Source organism: Nycticebus coucang, chromosome X (genome assembly GCF_027406575.1).
Source record: "Nycticebus coucang isolate mNycCou1 chromosome X, mNycCou1.pri, whole genome shotgun sequence".
NCBI lineage: Eukaryota > Metazoa > Chordata > Mammalia > Primates > Lorisidae > Nycticebus > Nycticebus coucang.
The window spans coordinates 50,611,688-50,618,704 of NC_069804.1; positions in this window are offsets into that span (position 1 = coordinate 50,611,688).

The window sequence follows — 7,017 nt, forward strand, 5'->3', positions numbered from 1 at the left end:
AAGAAAGTTCTATCCAAACAGCTACACCAAAATACCATATTCAGTACCATGGCAAAATCACATTTTTAAAGGGAACTAGCACTTGCTGGCAGTCTATTTATTATTTATAAGGTAATGTGCATCAAGCTTTCCAAACAACATTTCTTTTAATCCTTCCATTTCATGGAAGAGGCACCTGAAGATAGAGCCCCTTGACAGCCCCTGCCCAAGGTCAGAATCTGGATTCAAAAATGACCAGCCTAGCAATATCAGCAACTTCTATTTATTTGCATTTTTTATGCTCTACCTCTTATCATTTCATTCCCCTTCAAATGGTAGATGGGATATTCCCAACTATTCTTATCCCCATAATAGGATTACCACCCCTGCCCATTGTCAGGTTTTAGCCCTGGGACACACTTTTACCAATGACAGGTGAGCCGGTGAGACACCAGCCACAAGTTTTAACTAAGCTGCATTTGGATCAGGCCCTCTTTTTCCAGGTCTCTGACAAAGGCACATGCCAGACAGACACTCTTCTTTCTGACACTCTTCTTTAATTAATAGTATTACTAGTATATATTATATATTACTAGTATAATAATATTATTAGTATTATTAATAGTATACTAATTAATAGTATTACTTTAATTAATAGTATTACTATTAATTAAAAAAAAACCTCTGAAAAACAACCTATTGTCTATTAAAGATAATAATTACAGACAGGTATGCATGGTGGCTCACATCTGTAATCCTAGCACTCTGTGAGGCAGAGGTGGGTAGATTGCTTCACCCCAGGAGTTCAAGACCAGCCTCAGCAAGAGTGAGACCCATCTCTACTAAAAACAGGGAAATTAGCTGGGTGTGGTGGTGGGTGCCTATAGTACCAGCTACTTGTGAGGCTGAGGCAGGAGGATTGCTCTAACCCACGATACAAACTTATTTTCAACTTTGAAAATTCAAGGAAAGACCTTTTTTTTTTTTTTTTTAAAAAAGACAGACTCACTCTGTCACCCTGGACAGAGTGCTATAGCATGCATCACCTTTCTTCACAGCAACTTCAAACTCTTAGACTCAAGCGATCCTCTTGCCTCAGACACCTGAGCAGCTGGGACTAGGGCACCCCGCAGTGCCACACCTAGCTAGCTTTTCCATTTTTAGTAGAGACAAGGTCTTGCTCTTGCTCACGCTGGTCTCTAACTCCTAAACTCAAGGGATCCTCCTGCCTTGGCCTCCCATAGTGCTACGATTATAGGCATGATAAATCATGTGCATGTCCTGGAAACCTGTGAAAATATCAAACCTCAGAACTTTGCTCTTTCTGTGCAATAAAATCTCAGGGTCCTCAGTTCTGAGTAACATGACCTTGTGTAACAGACTCTGTGCCTATTTCCTCTTCCACTGAAGAATTTAATACTATCTACTTCTTGGGCTATTTAGTACATTAAATAAGGTGACATATATAAAGCACATGACCCAGTTCAGTGCCCATAGCTCAGTGAGTAGGGAGCCGGCCACATATACCAAGGCTGGTGGGTTCGAGCCTGGCCTGGGACTGCTAAACAATAATGACCCCCAACTGCAACCAAAAAATAGCCAGACATTGTGGCAGGTGCCTGTAGTCCCAGCTACTTGGGAGGCTAAACAAGAGAATCACTTAAGCCCAAGAGTTGGAGGTTGCTGTGAGCTGTGATACCACAGCACTCTAAGAGGGCTACATAGTGAGACTATGTCTCAAAAAAAAAAAAAAAAACACGACTGATAAACATCCAATAAATGTACCTTTCATTATAGCTATTATGACAGAAACCTAATGTAATTTTATCTATGAGAGAAAGGAATACATCATCAATGAAGCACCACTAACCACACCTCAGATTCCGGGCCATTTAAGACCCTCAGTCCACAGACTCAACTATAAAAAGACCCTACAGCACTTTTAAAGCTCCTCACAATTATATTAGGTACCACCTGGATAATCCAGGATAATCTATTTTAAAATAAACTGAGTGGCAATCTTAAATTACATTTGCAATTTACCTTTACCTTAATTTACCTTTATCATATTAACACATTCACAGGCTCCAGGCATTAGGTTAGTATAGATATCTTTAGAGAATATCTTAGTCTTTGTATAACTATAAAAGAATATTTAAGGCTGGGTACTTTATAAAGAGGAGGTTCATACAGCTCACGGTTTTGTAAACTAAGCAGTTAAGTGGCATGTGGCCTAGACCTGGCCTCTGGTGAGGAGTTTGTGGTGGCGGAGAAGAGCAAAAGAGAAGAGAACACTTGCAAGAAGCCAGGAATATCCTGGCTTCACAACCAGCTCCCACAATAAATGACCCATCCCCGCGAGAAAACTGGCCCGTCCCCGCGAAAGCAAAATCGCACTACCACAGAGAACACCAAGCCATTTATGAGGAATCACCCCCAGTAACCTAAACACCTCCCACTAAGCCCCACCTCCCAACACCAACGTACTGAGGATAAATTTTCTTTTTTCTTTTTGTGAAACAGAGTCGCACTAGCGCCGTGGCGTCACAGCCCACAGCAACCTCAAACTCTTGGGCTTAAGCGATTCTCTTGCCTCAAGCCTCCACAATGCCTGGCTGTTTTTTTGTTGCAGTTGTCATTGTTGTTTAGCTGGCCAGGGCTGAGTTTAAACCCACCAGCCTCCAGGCATGACACCAGCGCCCTACCCACTGTGCTACTGGCACTGAGCCCTGAGGATCAAATTTCAACAGGAGCTCTGGTGGGGACAAACTCTGTCCAAACCATAGCAAAGGGCCATTATTCTACTACCTATTATGCTGTGGTACTTCATATAAAATAATTCAATATTTAATGACCTGGCTAAAACCCACAGCAGAATACACTGTGAACATCTCTTTTCTAATCTTTTTTTTTTTTTTTTTTTTTGAGACATAGTCTTACTATGTTGCCCTCAGTAGGATGCCATGCCATGGCATCACAGCTCACAGAAACCTCAAACTCTTGGGCTCAAGCAATTATCTTGCCTCAGCCTCCGAAGTAGCTGGGACTAAAGGTGCCTGCCACAATGCCCGGCTATTTTTTTTTTTTTTTTGTGAGACAGAGCCTCAAGCTGTCACCATGGGGTAGAGTGCCATGGTATCACAGCTCACAGCAACCTCCAACTCCTGGGCTCAAGCAATTCTCCTGCCTCCACCTCCCAAGTAGCTGGGACTACAGGCACCCGTCACAATGCCTGGCTATTTTTTGGTTGCAGCCGTCATTGTTGTTTGGCAGGCCAGGGCTGGATTCAAACCCACCAGCTCAAGTGTATGTGGCTGGCGCCTTAGCCATTTGAGCCACAGGCACTGAGCCACAATTATTTTTGTTGTTGTTGTAATTGCTGTTTGGCAAGCGCGGGTCGGGTTCAAACCCACCAGCCCCAGTGTATGTGGCTGGTGCCCTAACCACTGAGCGACAGGCACCGAGCCATCTTTCCTAATCTTATACTCTGACTTTCCCTGTGACTGATCAACATTCAGTCTCTTAAAGCAGAAATGTCCTTATCTATAGGAAGTGTACATAAATGAATAAATGCTCTCCATGTTTATTCAGTACTGCCTGAGGGCCAACTCCCATGGAAATGCATCAGACACAGTTTGTCCACAAGGCACCCACCCACTAGAGGTAGGGATGAAGGAGAGGGTACAAAATGGAATTCCAAAAAACTGAAATCAGGGCTACTTGAGGGACCTTCGAAGTTCTGCGGAGCTGCAACTGAGGTTGCTGGTGAAGACTTTCCTGAAGAAGGCATTCAGGTAGAATGTTTATGGATGAAAAGAGGATCAAGGGATGAAGGCATAAGGCTCAGCATGGAGTACAGGGTGTAAGGAAGCAGCCATCAATGCTAGTGTGCATAGATGGAGACAGAGTAAGGAAGTGACTATGAGTTGCTGCATTCTACTGGAGAACATTATTTAAGAAATTAGAGGGAAAGGTAGAAACCAGCCTAGATGCTGAGAAGGGACCACAAAATCTAAGAGGAAAGAAAAAGTGGCCAAAAATGGGCAATGAGTTGAAAATAGGCAGATTCCATTAAAAATCAGCCTCTAGTCACCATTAAGTCATGATGAAAAAGGCAAGATCAGTGTCACTAAGAGAGGCCAGAAAACAAACTGCAACAAATTGGGGGAGGGGGGGATAAGAAAGAGAATGGAAGAAGGGAAAAAGAAGGAGCACAACAGGGAGATAAAGGACAAGATGGCAGGAGATGAGTGAGAGGAAAGGGAAAAGCAGGAAGGAAGGAGGGAACTTTTCAGAGCTCCACCAGTAACTGTACTTGTACATTATTGTATAAGAAATGAATGTTAGTTAAAAACTCTGTGACTGTTTATAAGATTCTCTTTTTAGTAGTCAAGTATTGAAAAGAACCAGTATGTAGGATGATCCTACAACAGGTCAGGCGTAGTGGCTCATGCCTGTAATCCTACCACTCAGGGAGGCCAAGGCGGGGGGAGTTCTTGAGCTCAGGAGTTTGAGACCAGCCTACACAAAATCAAGAAAAATGCATCTCTACTAAAAACAGAAAAATTAGAAAATTAGCCAGGCATTTTTTTTTTTTTTGGTGTTTAGGAATTTGTTTCTTTTTTTTATTTATTAAATCATAGCTGTATACATTAATGCACTCACGGGGTAGAATGCGCTGGTTTTATATACAATTTGAAATGTTTTCATCAAACTGGTTAACATAGCCTTCACAGCATTTTCTTAGAGGATTCTTTCTTTTTTTTTTTGTATTTATTTATTTATATTATTATTAAATCATAGCTGTATACATTAATGCAATCATGGGGCACCATACACTGGTTTTACAAACAGTTTGACACATTTTCATCACACTGGTTAACATAGCCTTCCTGGCATTTTCTTAGTAAATGTAGAATATAAATGTCTTAACACAATAACTAAGTTTCACATGTACCCTTGTAAGAGGCACCACAGGTGTAATCCCACCAATCACCCTTTCTCTGCCCATCCTCCCCCCTCCCTCCCCTCCCTCTCCCCCTTTATCATATTCTTAGGTTATAACTGGGTTATAGCTTTCATGTTAAAGCCATAAATTAGTTTCATAGTAGGGCTGAGTACATTGGATACTTTTTCTTCCATTCTTGAGATACTTTACTAAGAAGAATATGTTCCAGCTCCATCCATGTAAACATGAAAGAGGTAAAGTCTCCATCTTTCTTTAAGGCTGCATAATATTCCATGGTGCACACATACCACAATTTATTAATCCATTCATGGATCCATGGGCACTTGGGCTTTTTCCATGACTTAGCAATTATGAATTGGGCTGCAATAAACATTCTGGTACAAATACCTTTGTTATGATGTGATTTTTGGTCTTCTGGGTAGATACCTAGTAGAGGAATGATAGGATTGAATGGCAGATCTATTTTTAGATCTCTAAGTGTTCTCCAAACATCTTTCCAAAAGGAATGCATTAATTTGTTTCTTATAGGGCTCATCACCACAGGTAAACTCACCTCCTCTTCAGGCTTCCAGCTGTGAGATCTGAATCTGAGGGCTGGAAGCACTGCTTCTCAGTAAGGAGTCTCCGCATTTTACAGCTTACACAGTGGCTCCTAAGGCACACTTGTGCAAAAAGAGCACTGCCTTTTTTAGATAGTGTATCCTCTTTCTTGAAACCATGGCCTTCCTGTATTCTGACAATTTGTTCTTCAGAAAATGGTACCTCCAAAGTCATAATTAATTTCTGGAGCACTTTTCATGTATTTGCCCCATTCTAAGCATATTCCATGTGTTGGGTCACACGGTCTTCACAACCACCTTTTGAGGTAGCCTTTATTCCCATTGCTGTGAACTGTTTCGGTGTTCTTGGAATTGGCACTCAGTTGAACTGCCTTGGGGAGAGCCTGAGCAGGAGTGCGGAGAACCTTAGGCATTGTCTGGGGCCCCAGACTGAGCCACTGAGCTGGGCGCAGGAAGCCATTGTGAAAGAACTCTAGCCAGGCATTTTGACAAGTGCCTATTGTCCTGGCTACTCAGGAGGTGAGTTTGACGTTGCTGTGAGCTATGATAACACCACGGCACTCTACCCAGGGCAACAGAGTTAAGACTCTGTCTCAAAAAAAAAAAAAAAATCTACAATCATCTTAGACACATTTGTAGACCAAGGAAGGAGAAGAACAAGCAGAAATAGATGTTAAACAATATAGGACATGAACAAAATGCTAGCTAAAGTAACTTCTGGAGGAGGTAAAATGGGTCAGAATCAAGAACACAGGTGGAAGGGTCAGCCTTGAGTGGGCTGTGGAGGATCCTTTTCTATAGAGTGGGTAGACATACCACTACCCAAAAAACTTAGAAGGGAGGAGGCCAGGAGCCATGGCTCATGCCTTAGAATCTTAGCACTTGGGGAAGCCAAGGCAGGTGGATTGCTTCAGCTCAGGAGTTTGAGACCAGCCTAGCAAGATCAAGGTCCTGTTTCTACTAAAAACAGGAAAAAGTAGCCAGGCATTGTGTCAAGCACCTGTAGTCCCAGAGACTTGGGAGGCTGAGAGGTAAGACAGTCACTTCAGCCCAAGAGTGTGAGGTTTCTGTGAGCTAGGACACCACAGCAGTCTACCCAGGGAGATAGAGTGAAACTGTCTCAAAAAAGGGGGGGAAGGAGAGGAAATTGCTTTCTATTCTTGGAGGCAAAAGGTAGATTCAGAAGGGGTAAGTTCCAAAGCCACAGATGCTGGTGGGATTTCAAACTAATACAACCTTTTGGAAAAACAGTATGGACAATCTTCAAAGAGCTAAAAAAGTAGACCTTCCATTTGATCCCACAATCCCATTACTAGGTATCTATCCAGAAGAAAAAAACTTACTTTTAACATAAGACATTTGCACTTGAATGTTTGTAGCAGCTTAATTCATAATCACAAATATGTGGAAATAACCCAAGTGCCAGTCAACCCATGAACATGAATGGTAGTATGTATAACATGGAACACTATGCATCCATAAAAATGGAGACTTTACACCTTTTGCATT